General features: G+C 42.5%; 1 protein-coding gene and 1 non-coding gene across 2 annotated transcripts in view; both read left to right on the top strand.

Moving 5' to 3' along the window:
• NXPH1 (neurexophilin 1) overlaps positions 1-21782 on the top strand; it is a 480412-nt gene that overhangs the window by 296372 nt on the left and 162258 nt on the right. The gene's annotated exons all lie outside the window — the stretch shown is intronic.
• LOC147689118 (small nucleolar RNA snR46) lies at positions 8791-8981 on the top strand. The gene has a single exon (XR_015300825.1). It is a non-coding gene; the product is annotated as a small nucleolar RNA snR46 (small nucleolar RNA).

The raw sequence follows: 21782 nt of genomic DNA, 5'->3' as shown, positions 1-21782 counted from the left end.
CTAAAAACTGCCATATGGATAATTGGAGGTAAGTAAACAATTCAATAAATAAAACGAATTTCGAATTGCGATGCAGCCCGCGCTACGAAATTAGTTTTATTTATTTAATTGTTTACTTACCTTCAATTATCCTTATTCAGGTTTTTACCACCCTGCCCCTCCCCCGCCCCGCTTTCTGCCCCACCACAACTCCCTCCATGGGCAGCGGCTGCATCCTGGCATCTCGCAGAAGCAAAGGTGTCTAGATTAGCAAGAACAAAAAGGATGAATGCGAACATATAACAAAAAATCACTCCTTTTCAGTAGCTTAAAATGAAAGCCAGCACCAGTAAGTGTTGAGATTGCTGGGGCGGTAACGCATTTGTATCACAGAAACCTGCACAATTGTAGAACACAATAGAAAAGATGTATTGAAAAGATATTTAGACTTCTTTTCTTACCGTTTCAGTAAAATATGAAGCTTTCATTGCCACGGATGTTAAAGCTAAGATAACCAACTAGAATGCATCAATAGAGGCACAGCGGACGTCGCGAGGACAGGGAATACTTAACAAAAGACGTTCCAAACTTTAAACTTTTGTACTCTTTATGAGCGAGTCTCCTCTGCAGTTTTTAAATAGACCAAGTGTATGTGCAACTGAATATGATGTAATTTCATCTATTGGGCAAAAGATTTTTCATATACAATGGAAAACCCATAATATAGAACTTGTGCTAATGTGGACACTGCTAGAAAATAACTAAAGAAGAAGAGACTTAATGCAAAATGTATATGGCAGATGAAAATATAAAACATCATTTTAATCTAGATAATATTTAGCATCTATTGTGTTTCTAGACTTTCAAATATGAATAGTGGTTTAAAAAACCAGACAGCAGGACAAAGTCAGGACATTTAAAGTAATAGTGAGCCACCTACTAAACTAGAACTCACAGACCACACTTAGATGTTCAGTGTAGTACCCTGTAGAGTCTTCTGTTACTGGTAGATAACAGAAAAATATCACATAACAATTCTCTGTAGTTTACATTATCGAAGAGAAGTAGTGGACTTGGTTGCAATTATAAAATCGTCTGACAAAGATTTGCCTACTGAGGTGCCCGGTGTCTAGAAATGCCATATTGCCCTGTTTAATTACAAGACTATAGATTGGTAAGAACTTAGGATTCTAATTAGTTCCTATTGGAGCAGGATCAATATTGATTTGCATATTGCTTGGCCAAACCAGAGGTGGGGAAAAAACGATGGACTGGGATGCGACCCAAGTGATTATCTGTGGCTGAGATTAATTAGAGTTTTCTATTTACCTCCTTGTTATTGTTGCCCTATAATTAGTGCCTACTTTTCTCATATTAAATATGTTTAGGTTTGAAACTCTGATGGTCAAACTTTGTTGCAGAAGATAATTATCACATGGGATCAAGTCTGCATAACTTATAATGCCAAACCATGTGCAAACAGGGGTTTGCGGAGTGGTTGGATTTTTTTGGGCTACTCCTAACAAGGTCCTAAGTATTTACACTGGATCAATTAAGATCCCTAATAATTACTTCCATTTTTAAAACGAAGACCATGATTTGCAGATGCTTCTGTGGCAAAGCTCCTTGAAAACAACCTCAAGCTTTATTTAAAATATTGTATTAATTCTTAAAGAACCTACATATTGCTGCCTTATCCTATAACTTCTGCATACACTTTCAGTGCCACTCTGTTCTCTTTGTGCTGCAACTCCTGAATGGACCCTGTTTCCTGATGTCTTCATGTCCCTCTACAAGCTATTTCTTTGCTCTAAATATGTTCACTCTGTTTTCAAGATGTAATGTGCATCTTCTACAGTTCTATAGCATCTTCATTATCTGCCTCAACTTTAACTTCTCAAGATTTTCCCAATCTATATTTAGCCCATTTGTTCATAACCACTTAGAAATACAACATTTATCATCTCTACTTGCCCAGACTGCTATGTAAGGTTATTTGTGTTGGTATAGTGCACTATCATCCAAGCAAGTATCATACAGCTTATATTTTCTGAAGTAAAACTGATTTGTTGGACAACATAAACTTTGAACTGGTGCGAGACTGGTTCTGAGCACTCCTCAGAATATGTTGGCCTATCGTCCTGATAGCTCACAATCCACTATCTGTACCCCTAACCACACAAGTTAGAAAACAGATTGTTCATCCTCGGAACATGATAACCCTGACTCCCCAAGCAAATCATGGTAACAGATCTAGAACCCTTTCACTCAGTTACTCATGCATACCCAAAGAGATACACCAGAAGTACACAGTATGAGGTTTCAATATGTATTGAAGCAATGTGATTCGTGTGTGAAATACTTGTGCTGCAAATATCAATGGAAAAAAACAAAAACAATGTGATCAACATTATGAGAATGGCGAAAAAGATGAACAGTTCAACCATTTTAACACTTAAAGAGAATATATGTTTGCATACAAGTACTGTCATATATAGTACTCCTGCCCAGCACATTCTAACCTATCATGTCTAAGGTATGTGAATCTGCCAAATCCCTATAGGGTTCTCTAACTACCCATTACCTGTGGGTAAGTGTCAGCAAGGTGCTGATTGTGGTGTAGAGTTGGACAGCATTATTGCATGAGATAATACAAATCAAATACCATCCTCCATGCTACCATGCTGAAGCCCCAGCCAGGCTGCTATTGTTTATTCATTTGTGATATTCTGTCACTGAGTGGCCAAAGCAAATAACACCTTGAATGCTGAACTTAGCCTTTGTATAGAACGTTCATGGTGTTCTGATAGACTGTCCACAAATCGGTACAGTAAGCAAAACTGAGTTCAAAGAATGTTATTCCAAATCTGCACTCAAATTAATGTGTGTCAAATGTCACAGTGTTTAAGGAGAAAAGGCAATTTAGGAGCATGTGCATGTAAAATGGTGATTTTTTTTAACTAAGCCTAATACCTCCACGTGACATGGGTGTCCTGGTGCTTTGTAGGTATGTGAGGCCAGTCTTGTGAGGGGGAGGTACTCGAAGAGGCAAGTCTTCAGCCTCTTGCAGAAGTCAAGGAGGAGGAGCCTCTGAATATGGAGTGAGAGAATGTTCATTGCTTTAGGAGTGATGTTTGAGAACGGTCGACCATTGGATCTCCTTCTGTGGATGCTTGAGTCACTTTGTTGTAAGAGTCCAACTGAGCGGAGGTGCCTGGAGGGTTGGTGAAAATGTATGCGGCTGTTCAGGTAGGCGGGGGCCTGAGTTGTGTAGCAATTTGTAAGGGTGGGTGATGAGATTGTATTGTGCACTGCTTAACTCTACATTGGGAGACATTTGAGCTCCCTTAGGTGTGGTGTGATATGTGCTCTTTGTGGAAGATTGCGAATTAGTCTGGCAGCTGTGTTTAAGATGGTCTGCAATCTCTTTGTGAGTTGCTTAGCGATTCCTGGATACAGGGAGTTCCCATAATCCAGCCTGCTGGAAATGAGGGATTGGGTGATGGTTTTTCTAGTGCTGTTCGGTAGCCGCTTATATATCTTTCTCAGCATCCTCAAAGTGTGAAAACAAAACAAGATGATTGCATTAACCTGGGCGGACATATTCAGTTTGTTATCAATGATGATCCTGAGGTTTTTTGCATTATGCTGGGATTTGGAGTTGCTCCAAGGTGTGTAGACCATAATGTGGAGTGCAACAGAGAGGAATCCTTTGTGAATATCACCACTTCTGTCTTGTCAGTGTTTAGTTTGAGACAGCTAGACTTCATCCAGGTGACCACTTCGGTCATTCAGGTGTTGAAGTTGCTCCTTGTGCTGGGGGATTTGCCCGAGAGGATCAGTTGCTAGTCATCAGCATAAGATGGGATCTTCATGTCATGAGCACGGATGACATCAGACAGTAGGTTCATGTGGATTTTGAAGAGTCTGCAGCTGAGAGAGGAGCCTTGGGGTACTCTAAAGGTCAGTTCGGGACTTCCTAGGAGTAAGGTGCCAAGTGACTGTTTTTGTTCTCCCAGTTAGGAAGGTGCAGATCCATTGAAGGGTGGGTCCTCCTTGAGCACCAGTGGGAGGCCATGCCAAAGGCAGCTGAGAGGTCTAGTAGGATAAGAGCTGTGGTTTCTCCTCTGTCTAGGATTTCTTTGCAGCTGTTAGAGCTGGTGTCGATGAAGTCTGCGAGGGTCTCCCACTGGTTTCCTGGATTTGAAGCTGGTGGAGCATATCAGCTTGGATTTGAAAGTTCCTTTATCAATATTTGCATGGCTTATTCTCCACCTATGTTCTAGCTGTTTGCAGTGATATTTGGCCATTCAGAGTACTTATGAATACTAGCTGGCTTGAGTAAATGTTCTTGGTAGTTACCCTTGTTTACAGGGGCCATATGCAGGGAGGTCTCCTCTCCCTTTGAAAGGACTGCTGACGTCTTACGAGCCGTCCCGCTCCCTGAGATCTTCCGGCTCAGGACTCCTGGCTATCCCCAAGGTGTCTAGAGCACGGATGGGCGGAAGATCCTTTAAGTACCTTGCAGCCTCTAGATGGAACAAACTACCCATGGCATTGCGACTAGAACCATCAGAACTAATCTTTAGAGCCAAGCTTAAAACTGCACTAATCGTACAGTAAGGTATTCCGCTTCTGTAGGTTCCAGTAAGTATCTGCTCCTTAGCGCTGGGACACGCCGCTGTGCGTCACCAAGCGCTTTACAAAACTCCCTAAATAGAAATAGAAAAAATAGATCCAGTAATTGAAGTTTCTGATGTCACTTGTCAGGTTACCTCGTGTTGTGGGGGATTTTGGTGAGCTTGGAAGCCTAATCCATTTCTGCTTTGTTTTCTCAGCATCAGTGGGGGGCGGGGGGGCTGTGGTGGTTGCTGTCCTGTTTTCTGGAATGGCGATATTGAAACTGACGAGGGCGTGGTCATTCCAGGTGATAAGTGTGGGTTTCCTGATTTTTACATTGCTGAATAATGTGAAGATGAGCTCAAGAATGTGTCCAGCAGCGGGATCAGATACAATGTAGGAGAGCATGAGGTTTCCAAGTCTTTCGAGCAGTGTGACTGAGTTGGTGACCATGGGGTCCACTAAGTGGAAGATGAGGTCTGCTAGGAGGATGTAGGAGCAGGAGTCGATAATTAGTGGAGCAACAACGTCTGCAATGTTATTGGTGAGAAGTCCTGGGGGTCTGTAGACAGGAGAACATGCAGAGTGAAGTTTGCTGTGATTTTGAGAATAATGGTGATTCCTCCTCCCCCAGGCTTGTGTTGGCAGTCTTTCTTGATGATCTGGTATATGGCATCTGGCGGGGATGGCTGTAGTGATGTCTGGTGCAGACGCTGGGGTCAAGCATGTTTCTGTGGAGAAAAGTAGGTCCGGGGCTGAGTCATCCAGCAGATCCTAGGTATCTATGGCATGTTTGGTGAGTAAGCTGGTGTTGAGTAGCAGGCATGAGAGCCAGTAGTGGGGCGATTGTGGAGTCTAGTTTGAGTTTGCTTTAGTGGCTTGGGTGCTAGGTGTTGTTGGTGTTTTCATGGTGGGTGATGGAGTGGTGAGTGTTGGTTTGGTGGTGTGGTGGTGTGCCTGAAATGGAAGCCTTCTGTGTTGGGTGGCAGAGCACGGCATCAGCACTGTGGTCAGAGTTGAGAACCTGGAAGGTCTCAGCAAGGTAGAGATGGATCAGGAAAGGATCAGGCTTTCTAGTTATGTATCCGGTCAAGGTGCGGATAGGCGTACCTTTGGCGGTCCTTCAGTGTGTCATCAGTGAGCCCGCTGTGCATGTCTGCTGCTTGTTTATGTGTGCCTGCTGTTAAGTAGGTCGTGGGGGGGAGTAACGCCATAGGAGGTAGTTGAGTGCTGCAGTTTACACCCTTAGCTTGTGAAGTTTTTACATGTGGTTTTGCATGCTAAAATCTGGAAATCATACCCTTTTTAATTTTTATTTAGAGCAAAAAAGGCTTACAACATCTATCATCAAACAGTTGTTTATAAAACCCACAGCAGTGTAGACGGCTAGGGAAAGCAAGACCTACGGCACACGACGGGTGGGCCAATAATCGGGCTCTACACAAGATTTCAAATGCATAATAAAAACTTCGTGCTTCAGCATAGTAATATCATATTTACGCTATTCTTTGCCCGATCGCTTCAACTTAATTACAGCTACACTATAACACCAATTGTCTAACTTCTGCATAGCTTTTTTGTGGACCTAAACGATCACTGAAGGCCAATTCCAGTGATGCCTTTTCCAGAGGCCATGCATGTACCACCTGTAGTGAGGAAGTCAGCATTGCTTTGAGATGCCTGTGAGATACACATCGCTCTAGAAACAGCACAATTGAAATATAATTAGATAGCAATACCTTTTAGTCTCTCCTCTTTTGAAAGTGTTGCTATTAAATTACTGGCTTACTGCTCAACATGCAGCACATATTTTACCACCTTGTCTCACGATGCAGAATATAGCACTTTAGTGGGAGGACAGGCTATAATTATACTGTAATTTACCAAGCAATCTATATACATACAAACATGTGGGAGGCTTATGTGCTGATGGTTTTTAGGAAGAACTTTAATTTTACACAATGCTTTCCTATTGTAATGAAAGGTGTGGAAGTTCTATTTGTAGAAATGAATATGAAAAGCAGGCATAGAGTACTGCAAGTAGATGCGCCAAGTGATAAACAAGCTATCAGAGATGGAAAAGCACACAAGCAGTGGATGTGAACGAGCAGACACACACACCTCACTGGTTATTAGACCTTCAGGCCTCAATGCGAGTACAGTGCCATGAGCCGTTAAAATAAGCATTCACCTGGTCTCGGTACATCCCTGTTTCACCTCAGCCCTGCCTTTCTCTGTGTCTTCTAGGAAGCCATGCACAGCCTTAGTTTCTCCTACCCTTCAATGTATTTTCCATTTCTGATTCTTCTTGAGGGTGGAATAGATCATTTGAGGTGTTTGTGTCTTGTTCAATGAACGTCCAAATCAGGATTTTAATAATGCAAACAACTGGAATGTAAATAATAAAAGGAATCAATAAATCTATAGGTCAAGCAGCATTTGTATATTACAGCACTGTCACCCCTAGGGGCATCTGATCGATGTGTCTCTGCCTAAGAGCCAGGTCTTGAGCCTCTTTCTGAAGTCTGCCAGTGAGGGGGCTGTACACAGCTAAAGGGGAAGGTCGTTCCAGGTCTTGGCTGCGATGTAGGAGAAGGAGCAGCCCCTGATGTGGCTGCAACAGATGTGAGGGGTGTGCTGGTGTAGAGGGCATTGCCGTAGTTGAGGGGGCTGGTGATGAGGGCCTGAGTGACGGTCTTTCTGGTGTTGGTTGGAACCCATCTGAAGATTCTGCAGAGCATGCAAAGTGTGTGGAAGTAGGAAGAGGTGACTGCATTGACTTGTTATTTCGTTGTCAGTTGGCTGTCGAGGATGAGGCTGAGGTTGCGTGCAGGTCCGAGTTCTGCAGGCCACCGGCTGTGGTCCCATGTGCAGGTGATCTTTCTGCAGTTCAGTACTTTAGTTTTGTCAGAGTAAAATTGGAAGTAGTTGTCTGTCATCCATTTGGCTGTCGGTCATGGCGTTGCAGAAGTTGGTTTTGGCATTGGAAGGGTCCTCAGTGAGCGAGAGGATCATTTGAGTGTCATCTGTATAGGATGAATTTGCCTTTTAAAAGAACACTGTATTCCCAAAAAATAAATAAGTAATTTATAAAAACTTAGCTTTACGCCAACTGCTCAAAGAGTCAACAGGGAAGAAACACTGTTTGTAGAGGTTGTTAAGTAATATTAATTGCTTATAATGCAAACGTTGGCACATAATGAGGGGAAGGTCAAATAACGCTCTGTATCGCTTAATAGAAAGTGACAATAAGGCGTCTAGCACACGACCATCTAGAAAGAAAGGCCAACTGTCCCTGTTTGCACTTTATCTCTGCTTGACATTCTAATTGAACTCAGAATGTGAGCTTGTACCAGTGTTACTGTCAGCATTCTAACAAGTCCACTCTCAGCATTCCATAAATGGTACTGACATATCGTACACTAATAAAAGCATAATCATACGTAGATTAAATGTGAGTACAGAAAACTTTTTGTATGTGTTTTCCAAAATTTACAATCATGTGACGGTGGCGGAGGCGCGGCGCACAATAACTGGCGCATCCCTGCTGATATGCAGGGATGCTCCAGTTATTGTAAATCTGTCCCTACCTTTGTGAGGATTGGTGCATTTTGAGGACTGGTCGCGGTCATGTGTTTAGGTACTTTCGAGCGAGTGCATCAAAAAAACAAAAAACGCAGAGTTGCCTTGGTTTGCTTTATAACCTTCCCTTCTAACAAAGGGCACAAGGAGTTACAATAGTAATTACATATTTCAATACGGTCAATGTCCGGTCCTCATAATACTAGGGGGTATATGTATCAAGATTCCATTTTGCGGTTTCTAAATAACCATTTTTAAGGAATCGCTATTTAGAAATCGCAAAATTGAATGTATGTAGAAAATCGCTATTTTTTTAGCGATTTCTTAGTCTTCCTTATTTGCGAATTCGCAATTTGCGAATTCGCAATTAAGGAATAATTCCCATGCATTCCTATGGGCCAGGAGGCCCATAGGAATGATAGTGAAATATTTCTTAATTTGCGAATCGCATTTTGCAAATTCGCAAATTGAGAATAATTTCAAGGGTGCAGGGGTGTCTCAAAGACACCCTGCTGCACCCCTGAAATTTACGTGAGTGCATATGGGCATGTATGGGCATGTATGTGCGTCACATGCCACCTTCACAAATGCAAAATAGGGCATTATTGAATGAAATCGCAAATTACCAGCAACTACAAGTTGGTGGTAATTTGCGATTTCTTAACACAAATTCGCAATTTCTAGAACCCACATACATTGCATTTAAGGAATCGCAAAATTTTCGATTCCTTAAATGCTTAAGCAAAATAAGGAATCGCAAATTTTTGCGATTCCTTATTTTGCGATTTTGTGATACATTTCAAAAAATGCAAAAAAGCCTTTTGCGAGTCGCAAAGGCCGAAATTCGCCGAATTTCGGCCTTTGCGAATCGCAAAAGGCTTGATACATCTACCCCTAGGTATGTTATGTTGTGTGTGTGTGCGTGTTTGTGTGTGAGTGGTGTGTATGGTGTAAGAGAGAGAGAGATGTTGGAAGGAAGATGATGAAGATTCACAAATTCAGGCTAAAGGGAGGCAGAGGGTATTATTCTTCTCACTGGTTATTGAACGAGTATGAAGAAAAATATCCAGAAAAAAATATCTGTTTTGCGGCCGAGGATGCAAATGTCAGTTTCAAGTTTTTGAGTAAAATCTGAGCTGACACAGTGCGGAGGTCAACATCCCTCCAAGCCCCCATACACTTACTTTTCCTTCAGAAAAATGAGTGCGCACTTCCATCCTGCAAGCCGTATGGCTGCCTCCTTCAGGTACTCAATGCTCAGCTTCATGTTTCACCTGCTCTGCCCATCTCTGAGAGCCACAGGCACCGGCGCCGCCTCCGGCCCAAAATCATATCATATCATGTTAGACTCAAAGACGGACAGGTAATTTGTGCCAGCTAATGCTCCTTTCCGAACAGTTCCGAGCGAGAATCGCCAGGCAGAGTGGTCTAATAACTGGAGGTTTATACTGGTCCCACGCGGAATATTGCTGCTATCAATCACGGTGTGTTTTTTACAGTTCAGCTTTCTGATTTTAGCGTTGAGGGAGGCTCCGAGTGCTCTTCAAAGAACAACTTGAATGGCAAGCTGTTATTGCAAAGAAACCCCTTCTGCGGCCGTCAATCAAGAGGCCAGCCTGGTGCCGCACTTTCGATTACAGTTTATGGCACACAACAAACTTTACTGCCTTCGAAACGCTATACGCGCCACTCTGGTGGGCCAGATTCCATGGCCGCAATCGCTTCAGTGCTGCACAGTGCTTAGCGAGCATCCTTGTGCTGACTGTGTCTCACACGGGGACCATGTCAGGGAAGAAGGTGTTATAATTCAATAGTTCCTTGAGTCTTGCAATCACAATATCTCCTACACCTATTTAATATAGCCTTATAGCCCACTGCTGAGGTCTATACTGGATGTTAAAGGCCTTGAACCTGAGTTATAGGCCTGACCTGCAGGCGAGACCCTATAATGAGGGTGAGGGTCTTTAACAACCGGAATAGCTTGAGGCACAAGGTCTAGAAGGCTATTACAACATTCCACCTACTGAGGGTAGAATGTTCTAAATTAAAAGGGGAGAAACAGGAAGACAAACATTGAAATGTTAGAACCATTAGAAGCCAGAAGTTACTCCATTGTCTTATATGGAACTCCCAGCATTCCAGTGTTCTAATTTTGAACACACTGTTTTCCTGAATCTTTTTTGAGTCAGAATGGTGTGGCCTACCCAGCTTCCTTTAAAATGTCTTTGTAGTCATGCCACAGTCTACAGCACTTGCTGGTTCACACTTTGATACTAAAATGAATGGCAATCCAGGTGTTGCATAGGTTCAAGCAATTGTTCATTTATTGGTATGCATGATTAAGCAAGAAGCTAGTAAAACATGGAAAAGACATTCATAAGAAAAATTTGGACTTTGTACATAAACTTTGTACATAAATTCCCTACTCAAATTGGCTAAACAAAGAAGTAACTCTGGAGACAACTAAGCAAATCTCATTATTCCAGTAGCATGCATGAATCAATCGAGTCAACTTGGCTGGTTCTGGGAAAAGGTAAAGTAGTCCCCAACCTAATTAACTGGGCAAGATAATTTTCCTTTAACGAGTTGATCATAATAAATTAATAATTGTTTCAGTCTGTCAAAAAATCATGTTTCATCTTGTTGAATTTACAGGACTAATCCAGAATTCAAATAGGGTTTTCTAAGGATTTCCCAAAAAATGAGTTAGTTCTGTCTTTTAACAAATGAGGGTCTGGTAATGTTATCTTCCTTGTGTCCCTCGGCTTCTGCTCAGTGTCATGGGTGGTTGGCTGTATTTTTCACTGTGAAGATTTTAGGCTGAAATCTAAAGGGTATCTGTCTCTTCGCTAATTTTGTTCCTTTTTTCCCTTCAGTGCTTGTCTAAAGTCTGGAATATATTTCAATTATTGCCATTTTAAATTTAGAATGTCAGCACTGGTGTGTTAGTCAACCCCAACATTCTTCCTTTCTTGACCGCTGATCGAAACCGCCCCTCTGACCTGCCCTTCCCCTCTACACACATCTTTGCCATGCAGCTGACTTTGGCTAGAGAAGGCGTGACCTTTTTTGGGACATTCCTGTTTAGAGTGAAGAACGTTGCATCTCCCAGCAATGACTCCTTCCCAACCCACACTTTGTTGATGAAGCGTTTTACCTCCTTGCCACTCAATCTCTTCTTGATCCCCACAAGGTCCTGCTGGCACTGCTGAACCTCAACATCCACAGCGACAGAAGTATGTATAAGAGCTTGAATGATATCCATGTACCTTCTATACTAGGAGCTTACTTCCATCTCTCTTTATGGAGGACGTGCCAGCATTAGCTTGGTCTGATCCCGGTGACATGTCCTTCCAAAATGTTTATGGAAGCAGTAAGCAATGTAGTGGCAGTGGAGAAGCGAGGCTCAATGGTTAGAGCGGCAGACCCTGATGCAGAGGTCTGGCCCGGGACCAGGATTCAATTCCCACCTCGGCGGCTCTTGGACTCAATTTCCCTGGACCTGATAATTCTCGCCTCGGTGCCTAGTCTAATCATGGGTCCCACTCTGTGGCTCTGGGTAATAGCTTGCTTAATCTCCACAACAGCCCCAGCAGTGCTGTGGATGCCTGGCCTCCACCTTGGGGGTGCCCAGGAGTGGACATTTCACAGGAAAGCCAGGATGGATTCCACAGAGGTATGAATACAGTGCTACGAGTCCTCCGGGTAGAAGTGCGCTATATAAAATACTCTACATTTACATTTACGATGTGATGGTCTGATAAGTATCAGTTGTCTCCTGCGCCAACCTTGTGCTTTCTGTACACCCAACCATGGGTCTGTTGTTTCAGCCTGTTCCTTCTGTGACAAGGTAACTACCTGCCACATATGTAATAATCATGGGGGCGCTGGTCCAATGATACGTTAATTTCTCATTGATTTAGTTGTGATTACTTGAATCAATTTTGGACGGCAAATATGCAATGTAGTATATTTGATGCATGCCACTGACTGAGAACTATATCAATAGTTTATAATGTGAGCTATGAATATTAAATTAGGCTGATGTTTTAATGATGGTATGGGATGAGTTAAACGCATGGAAAGAGGGCATTCCTATCCCGCTTGTGAATATTACTTCTGGCTTGACAGCACAGCTGTCTGCAATGCCCATTATTACCAATTCTTTAAAATAAACATTGGGTGGATTTTGGCTCCGCCCAAAGGAGTGTTTCTCTCTTGCCTAATGCTATTGGCTGTTGCTGCAAGGAATGCTGACATCGGAGAGCTTAGGGAACTATTTTACATCTCAGGAGTAGTCTGAATGACTATGCATTGCTTTTTCTTTTAACTCACAGAAGGGTTGCTTACAGAAAGCAGTTGTTCTTGGGTCTGGCTTGAAAGCACGGCAATCTGTGTGACCTTTTGGGACCAATCCTTTAAAATATACATAGTGTGGCCTTTGGCTCTCCCCAGAGATGTATTATTCTCTCACACCTCATACAATTGATTGTTTGGTGAATCATTTTGCCTCCTGTTCAGTACTTGTGTTTCCATGCATGAAGAATCATTTTATATCTCAAAAGTACTCTGAATCATCAGTCATTAAATTACTAATCTCATAAATGCATCGTAGATTGAAATAATATTTTATTTACTGCAGCAAACTTTTTTAATGTGTTAGACAAGACTCAAAGTGCAAGTCAGACCTTTTGTTTTAGATAATGCTTGGTTTGTTTTGTTTGGTACACAGATTATGGGTCAACGATGCAACCCATGTTATTGGGAAGAACCAATCAGCTATCGTGAACTATTGCAGCTATGCCTAAATACCCCAAGCAGACCCTCTTTTCTTTGCGGCCTCCACATATCACGAGTCTTTGGGGTCTTTTTTGCTCTCAACCTGCATGGCTGACCTCACTTGCGTTGCGAAGCCGCGCAAGGGGCCCATCTGAACCCACGCTCCGTTTACTGCGTCTGCTTAATTTCTGCACCTGACTCTGTGATGCTTGTCCATGCCGGCTCCTTTAACCCCTTCGGCGCTCATGACGAGCTCAGCTCAGTTACGGTTCTTGTACGCTCATGACGAGCTGAGCTCGTCATGTAAAGCGGGTTTTTAAAAAACTCAGCGCACAGCGGGAAAACCGCTAGCGCGCATGGGGTTAATGAATATGTTGGTGTGATTTTCTTTTACGGTGCATCCTTAGTAAATCATTGACATTTCAGTTTTTTTTAAAGATTTGGCGCATACTACATGGTGCATGATAAAATGTGACTGAAGATTTTGGGCAAAAGAGCTCTTTACTGTGGAAAGGGAACTCTTTGACACTGCTTCTTCAGCTATTTTAATGACTTTCCCATTCAGATTACAGTCTGTTTTCTTGAACATCCTTCTTTTTTACACTTTTAAATGTATTTTAGTTTCTGTACAGAGGATACTCATGCCTCCCTCATTGACAGTTGCGTCATCTCACCAACATCATAGTGGAAGCAGTTCAAATCAAATGATCTTTGACCCTCCAGAACCGCACAAGGCATACTGGATAACTATCAGCTGCAGCAGGTTAACATACAGTTACCGGGAGCAGGAGCAACATGCAAGCACCAAAAATTTGCAAAATGGAAAGGTGAGCTTAAGATTATAAGATGAGAGATCAGGTTGATTATAGACGGAAGAAAATAAAATTAACATAGTGATAAATTAAACATGCGAACTGACATCTGATAAAGGCTACCCTCCAGTAAGTCTAGCGCTGGCCGGTTTATTTATGTGTTTCTGGTTTACGGTCTGCAGTTGTGCATCACAGGTCAAATAAGCCATTTATTTTAAAGTGATCTGAATTAGCCTACAGTGACCTAAAAAGATGTGTCAAATGCTAGAGTTAATTTCACACTGGTTCAGAGCGAGCTGTGAAACTACCACTCTCCAGGATTTGTGTGCGGCTCACATACAGGCTGTCTGAACAGCTCACAGCAGCCAATCAGAAAGGTCCTAGCCCATGCCCTGGTGTTATTGGTTGTTTCGTGGTTGAGAGGGCCTCTTTCTTTAAACCCAACAGACAACAAAAAGCTGTCCTATGGAATGTGAACACACCTTCTAGGACCATATTTGTAGACTAAGCCGGTGAAAAAAAGCTGAACTTGTTTCTCTGTTCAGACAAGGACCGGCTTTTTTGAAAAAAAATGTTGCTTGTGGATGCGATCTCGTCCGTTTTTAACCCGGTGTCACTTTGAAGAGAATTCCATTTTTATATTTTTACCACCCAGACCTAATTGTGAGACTGCCAGAGGTAGGTTAAATTCCCGCGCACGGTATATGATCGTCAAGACGGCCTTTTGGCTCCAATTTGTACAGATCTTCGTATTTGCCCAAATGTTTCTTTTTGTAGAGAGAGGCATAATTTTATGGCAGTGCCATAGATATGGCTCTCGCATGCCTTACTTGTTATATTTCAGGTCCTGAAATTGAGAAAAAGATGCTCAGGCCCAAATACTTCATCCGTCACTTAATAAATAGCCTTAGCCAAGTGGGAGAAATAAATTTGCACAGATTGTGGTCAGGGATAGCACAGTAAAGTAGGCATGCAAGGAATATTATGGGTGGTTCTCTTTTTTGTGTTTCTTATCCTACACATGTTCTGTGTAAAAAAACATTACACATTAGACAGTATTATTGCATTTTTTGATGCTTTAGGTACCCTATGTATTATAAATTGTAAAGTATTATGATTAGGGCTTTGCTTTTATGTCCCTGCATCTGATGTGCAATAAACTATGTATCAAATAATCCTCACAGGTTGCAGGCAGCTGGTATGTGGCAGTAGTTGCTAATGTAACTACTAAAACATAACGCCCCTTGCAACAGGCATGGAAGGCGTTTTTGTGGGGTATGGTCGAGAAAACTTCCTGTGGGGCCCCACACACCGATTTTTAAGTCAAACATGTCCCCAGGGAAAGAGAACACACTTTAGCTCAGGCATCCATTTTCGCCTTGTTAGCTGTCTCACCATTAAGGAACATGGCATACTTTCTTTAAAAGCTATAAATAGATGTTGCGGCATGACTCCTGAAACTGCAAGGGGTCTGGGCAATAAAACCTCATCTGCACTGTCTGAGGCGCCGCACGGCGTCCTAAAATTGTTACACATATCGGATCTCAACGCAGTTGTGTACACATTTGCAGTTAATGCGCAAGCGCCAGTTTCTTCGTGAGGGCGGGGGAGTGTTGCCCCCGCCCTGCCCGCTGCAGTAGAGTTAAACCTGAAAAATAAAATTTCAATGATATTATTTCGTTGCCATTGTATTTTTCATGCTTAGCCCACAGCAGCTGCCAGCCTCCCTCTAGCTGGGAGAAATGGGGTCGATTGGCAGCAGAGGAGGACCAAAACAGGGATGACTGGACGCTCCAAAGTGCGCATGTCACTTTGGCCGGCTGTCTTGCGCCATCCAAAGTGACATGCACACTTTGAAACTCTCCAACCAGCTGTCTCTGACAGCTGGGTGGGGACCAAGCACAGAAACAAAAGGGCCTGAAGGAGTGTCCAGCCAGGATGCTCCATCCCATTCTAGCACTGCTGTCATGCTGGTGAGAGCAGCGCCAGGACTGGTTAGTGGAATTTCCTGGAGCCCGCGGAGCCGACAAAAGAGGGACTGAGGAGGACGTCAGATGTGCAACAGGCAAGGTAAGTGTCTTTATTTGCCACTCACCTTGCCTGCATACAAGCACCCACACAATAGTTGCCTGCCCCACCAATGCATAAACCTGCCAGCCGCCCCTGTAATGTACATGTTGACAACACATCACCGCAGATGTGGGACTTGCTTCCAGTTGATGTACATGCCCTGTACCATACATCACATGTCTGAATCTCCACAGTGATATACAGACAGCGTCAGCGTCCCTGGCCCATAACATGCTCCTAAGATTGATGGTTTGCATTATCGGTGGGTTGCAGAGCAGTGCAGAAGCTGACCTTAAGGTCAGGGTCCCTGGGGCCGCTGTGGACGTGCTAATGCTGTCAACGAAATGTCTCTTTTGCAATTGAGGTGACAGGCAAAGAGTTTGTGAACATATTTCTGCCCAAAATGACTTTCCCAGGACATTTGGATGACTATCACCAGAGAAGGCAACGAGTCCAGATAAGGAAATACCATTGAGGAAAAAAACATAAAGCAGATATTAAAGATGTGCATTTAGCAGCCGTCATCCTACAAAAACAAAAACACAAGCTGGCACAGTAAATGCTGCTGAACAAAAAGCTGCAAGAAGCATGAGAGGATTCTTGGCAACAAAAATAAAACAACCAAGCCACGTGACAAGCAAAGAGCATTTTACAAATTGGGTGACCTTAAAAAGGAGACAGTAGACAAATAGAAGACAAATGCCCACCGAAAACCTGCCAACCTTGTCAAACATGCTCGCCTTTCCCGGATTGGGGGAAATAGGAAATAAGCGAAAGCGAAGGTTCGAAAATTGTGCGTTGAACTATAGGCTGCTCTTTCAGGGACATAATTGCGAACTTATCTGATCTGAAACCTGTGCGCACGCTGCCAGCGGATGTGACCTCATATACTATGTGAGCATTCTGTTGGCTTCAAAGATGTAATTTGCACACACAAAAAAAATTATGAAAAAATAAACCTCTCTGGCACCGGCAGAGAAATACTTGTTAATTATGAAGTCAGTAATTCCATGGGAGGCATAACTAGAGAATTCTAAAATACACTCCCTAAAAACATAAATGCGGGTGAAATAAATTGGTAATTTTATTCGGAGCAAAATGTACACTTAAGTCACACTAATATTTTAAAAGGTCTATTACAATACAATTTATTGCAATTATTACATGTGTTTGTATTAAACGTGAGAGTTGTATGTATTGTAAATCAAACGTCATTCATGAGCTTTACTATATTACAGTAGCTCTCCCATCCCTCCTGGGTGGCAAACCAGTCATCACAGTACAACATGTTATTGCCCCCTTACTATTGATATCCGTTACCTAGGGATTCTCTTGCAAAGTCATCATAATAAGGTCATAAATCATTCAACATGTTTCAACTCAGCGTAAAGCAGTAATCACATTCATTAAAGTGGTACATGGCCTTATACCGCTTTTAATTCATGAGTGTCATCAGTAAGTAACACAAGGTAAATTACCCCCTTTCCTCGTCCCCACCCACATTCAGTCTATTGTTTACCTTTTATGGGATGGTAGCATTTTTCCCGTATGGTGATAGCTTTAATCTCAGGCCACCATTTAACGAAAGCTGGAGAATTGCTTTCCTTATATATTTTTCGTTTGATTTCTAAGTATTTTATTGAGTTTTGAAAAAAACAAAACAGAGAGAGAACGGATGCCATGATACAGCAACGTTAGACACATATTGCAAAATGCTGGTAGAAAATCCTATTCATTGGACAAAAATGCATTATCTGGTTTTCAATTTCAAAGGCAGACCCACTAGAACAGTTCCAACAAGAAAATTCACATTCATAATAGCAATATTTGTCAAAGACGCAATGACTTAAGCCTAAAACTGACTTAATTTGGACAACTCAACATCATTTGCTCTCAGGTTCAATGTAAGTGTCGCATTTATTACCAATCATACTAACTCCAAGGTACAAGCCATGGGGAGTCATTAGGATGCAATTATAAAACCCTTTTGTTGCCATCTACTCTTTATTCGTGATTTCCTCAAAAGTTTCCTGGGAGTTTAAATCCAGGTCTGCATATGTAGTGGATAGCGATTCCAGATCAATAGATTCATAGAACACCAGCCGGCTTTAGGTGCTTCCTTATGTATACCTATAAACTGGTAGTTGGTCAGCTACAAATTCTAACAAAAAAATCGCTGACAGGGGAGCTCGAATTCAGCATGAAGCTGAAAGAAGGCCTTGGTTTGACTATTATTAGTAAGATGTCCTTCGTCTCAATATAAATGAACCAACCACTAAGACCCACCTTCTATTCCCTCTCAGGAAGCATCACATTTGACCGCAAGGTGGTAAGCTCATGCCATTTGTGGATTTAAAGGACTTTAGCTGCAAAAAAGAACATATGCATCAAATTCTCAGTGGATCGAAACCTGTAATTTAAAAAGATTTTAGGGTGCTTGAATTTAGACAAAAACACCAGCACATGGTAGGAAACTAACATTGCTTGGATATCAGAATTAGCTAGTCCAGATAACCACAATAGATCAATTAATCCTTTCAAGAACCTAAGGATAGATGCAGTATAATATCACTCAAAGATGGGCAAAACTCAACCCCCTTACTGTAGTGCACAACACATTCTTTGGTGTTCGCCCACTTTCTATGATTGAGTTTTAGACATTAAAATCAGGAAACACAGTAAAGCGTGAAACAAAAACAGCCACTGGAGTAGTACTGCAATCTTTATAAGATTAACTCTTCCCACCAAGACAAATGGCATTGTATCCCAATTTTTGAGTTTTTTTCAAATCTTCTCTAAAAGTGGAGAATAGTTTAGATCATACCGTTTGGAAATATCAGATATTCAAGGGAATGCTTATGAGCTTTATCCACAGGTGCTTTGAACTCATCCTGAAGACTCTCTTTTCAGGCCACAATCAATAAAGTCTTGTCCTTCTTATGTTTGATTTTTTGCTAAAGCTAAATATTAGAGATGTTGGGTCTCATTCCAGGAATGTTTTTTTCCGCATATTACATAGGAAGACATCTATCTTCATTTAATTATCTAATGGAGAAAGGCATAAAGAAAAGTGCAAAATTAAGAGAGTGCTAATAATCCAACCTCCAACATAACAAATCACTGTTGGTCTTGGCAAAGCCCCATATATGTTTATGATCTGGTGAATAGAGAAGGGTCAAGAGTCGTCCATAAAAATTCCAAATTCAGCAGATCAAAAGCCTTCGGGCAGCCAAAAATGCAATCAATACCTATTGCGCCATATCCTTTACATAAAATAATGTTTCTGTTGGGGAATGTATTTGGGTAACCTATACCAGCTATTTATAAAACTAGTTTGATCGGTTTTGAGATGTGACAAAACTGCAGTGCGAGATCATGTTGCATCGACAATGAGGATCCGATCAACAGGGCACACGGCATCCCAAGTCCGGTGCTTGGGATGCGGTGTGCAGCTGGCAATGCATCAATTTAGAGGAGCTTCGAGGCTGCGATACGAAGTCCGGTGTCATCGTCGAGGCTGCCGTTAATGAGAGATGTGAGGACCTGTGCTGTAGATGTGCCAATGAGGTGATGCTTCGGTTTTCAGAACTGCAGTTGGCGTTGCAGATTATTGCAACTGGTCCAATCCATGCAGCAGGTGCAATGCATTGGTTTTGCTCAGGGGTGCGCTGCTCATCCGAAGAGATGCGATGGTTCTGTTCGGGGAGGCATTGCTTAGCAGAGAAGATGTGTTGGTTCTACTATCAAGCACCTTAGGCCCACTTCCAAGAGTCCAGGACTGGGGTGGCACCACAGATGGTAGTGTCCAGTGTAGGTGCAAGATGGTGGAAGCGTGTTATGTCCCTAAGGCTTCAGGTCTGGAGGCCAGTAAATTAGCCCTTAGAGTCACTCTAGGTTCTGAGCTGAAGAGATGTAGTTCTAGTCCTTTTCACCCAGGCAAGAGAGTGGCAGGTCAACACAGTAAAGCAGTTCAGCACACTAGCAGTCCAGTAAAGTGTCAGTCCTTCAGCAGCACAGTAGTCCTTCTTCCTGGCAGAGTATCCACAGGTCCAGAAGGGTACTGAAGTAGTGGTGACTGAGGCCTTCCTTTTATACCCATTTGTGCCTTTGAAGTGGGGAGAAGCTTCTAGAGGCATGCCCTTGAAGTGCACAGATGCTCTGCCCTGGCTCCAGACTAACTACAGGGGGTATGCAGCCATTTGTGTGGGGACTGGACACAGTCTATTCAGGTGTAAGTGAGGCTGGTCCCATCTCCTCCCTCCCATCTTGCCGGGTATAACCCACTAAGTGACACATAAGCCCCCTTTGTATGTGGCAGACTAGGAGGAAGACACAAAGCCCAACTGCCAAACACAACCAGTCATGTGACCAGAGACAGGCAGCAGGGACCAATTGGCTAAGGAAAAAAAATGCCAACTTTGTAAAAGAGGAATTTTCAGAATTGTAATTACATTTTTGACTTCGCCATAGGTTAGGATTTTAAATTAGGATTCCAGAGACACCAAACTTGAACCATTTATATCTAATCATTTGGAAATTACACTTATAAAATGTAATGAGGTAATTACAATGTTATCCTATGGGAGATACAGGCCTTGCAGCAGTGGAAAACAGATTTAAGAGTTTTTCACTGCCAGGACATGTAAAACTTAAAAGTACGCCCTGCTTTTTAAATATATTGTACCCTGCCCTCTGGCCTCCCTAGGGGTGACTTATATGTTTTAAAAAGGAAGCATTGGACCCGGAAAAGAAATGATTTTGCCCGGTCAGAATGGCAGTTTAAAGGGCTACCTAAGAGGGTGGCACAATCTGTGCTGCAGGCCCACTCGTAGCATTTAATTATTTATAGGCCCTGTCCCCGTGCGGTACATTGCACTAGGGCTTATAAGTAAATTCAATATGCCAGTTGGGTATGAGCCAATATTACTATGTTTGGAGGAGAGAGCATATGCACTTTAGCACTGGTTAGCCGTGGTAAAGTGCCCTGAGTCCTAAGGCCAGCAAAAATATATATATATATGTCACTGGACCTAAACACTGTGCTACCTTTGAGGTTGTGGATGCAGGTGGGGCCCCCTACTACTCATTTGTGAGGTACAGCCCTTAGTTTTTCTCATCAGACATCAATCTAGAGCCAGAGAGAGAAAAACACAAAAGGGGAAAAAGGACAAAGAGAAGAAAACAGGAAAAAATGGGACAAAAGGGAAATGCAGGGATATGAAAGAATCTGCATGAGTGAGATAATGATACAGGGAATGTCTGGTGTTGGATTAAATAGGCATGTGGTGAAATCAAGACTATGCAGCATTGGTATTTGGCATCAGTGCTCAATAGCGCCAGCCGTGTGCTTCTGAGAAAAACTTTGGGTGCTGACACTTATACGTTTACAATTTCAGCACTTCCTAAACAAGCACACTTACATATCAGTTTAATATGCCACATGGATTAGCTTCCAGCAGACAGAACAGCATAGGAAGGGTTAAAAAGGGTTAAAAAGTGTCCGCATGGGACTAGCGTTCGCTGTCAGAGATAATGACCTGGCTTTTATGAACATGAGCAGTGCGGTGAAGGTTGCCACTAGATCAATTAATAATCCTGATTAGGTTTCATGTCTTGTAACCATTATGACGGTGATTTATCACTGCACTAGAACAATCCCTCAACTGAGAAAATCCTGCTAAGCGCCACGTAAATTATATTTTAACTGAAACACTGACATCAGGCCAGACATTGTAAAATCTCTGGGCTCTTGGGTTATGCTTTCTTTGAACCCTAATGGCCTAAAGAAGACATAGCCACAACATTGATTCTTTTGAACTGACCTACTAGCCTGCTAGTTGCAGTGATATTTTGTCTCTGTCGCTAAATTGTTTCATGCGCAGTGGCCACGAGCCTGTATTGTAGACAGCTCTTAATAGGAGGGGAAGGTGCCGGGGGGGG

The sequence above is a fragment of the Lissotriton vulgaris genome, chromosome 10 (genome assembly GCF_964263255.1).
Source record: "Lissotriton vulgaris chromosome 10, aLisVul1.2, whole genome shotgun sequence".
Lineage (NCBI taxonomy): Eukaryota > Metazoa > Chordata > Amphibia > Caudata > Salamandridae > Lissotriton > Lissotriton vulgaris.
Note: the sequence above shows the minus strand (reverse complement) of the source record. Positions and strands in the feature narration are given on the sequence as shown.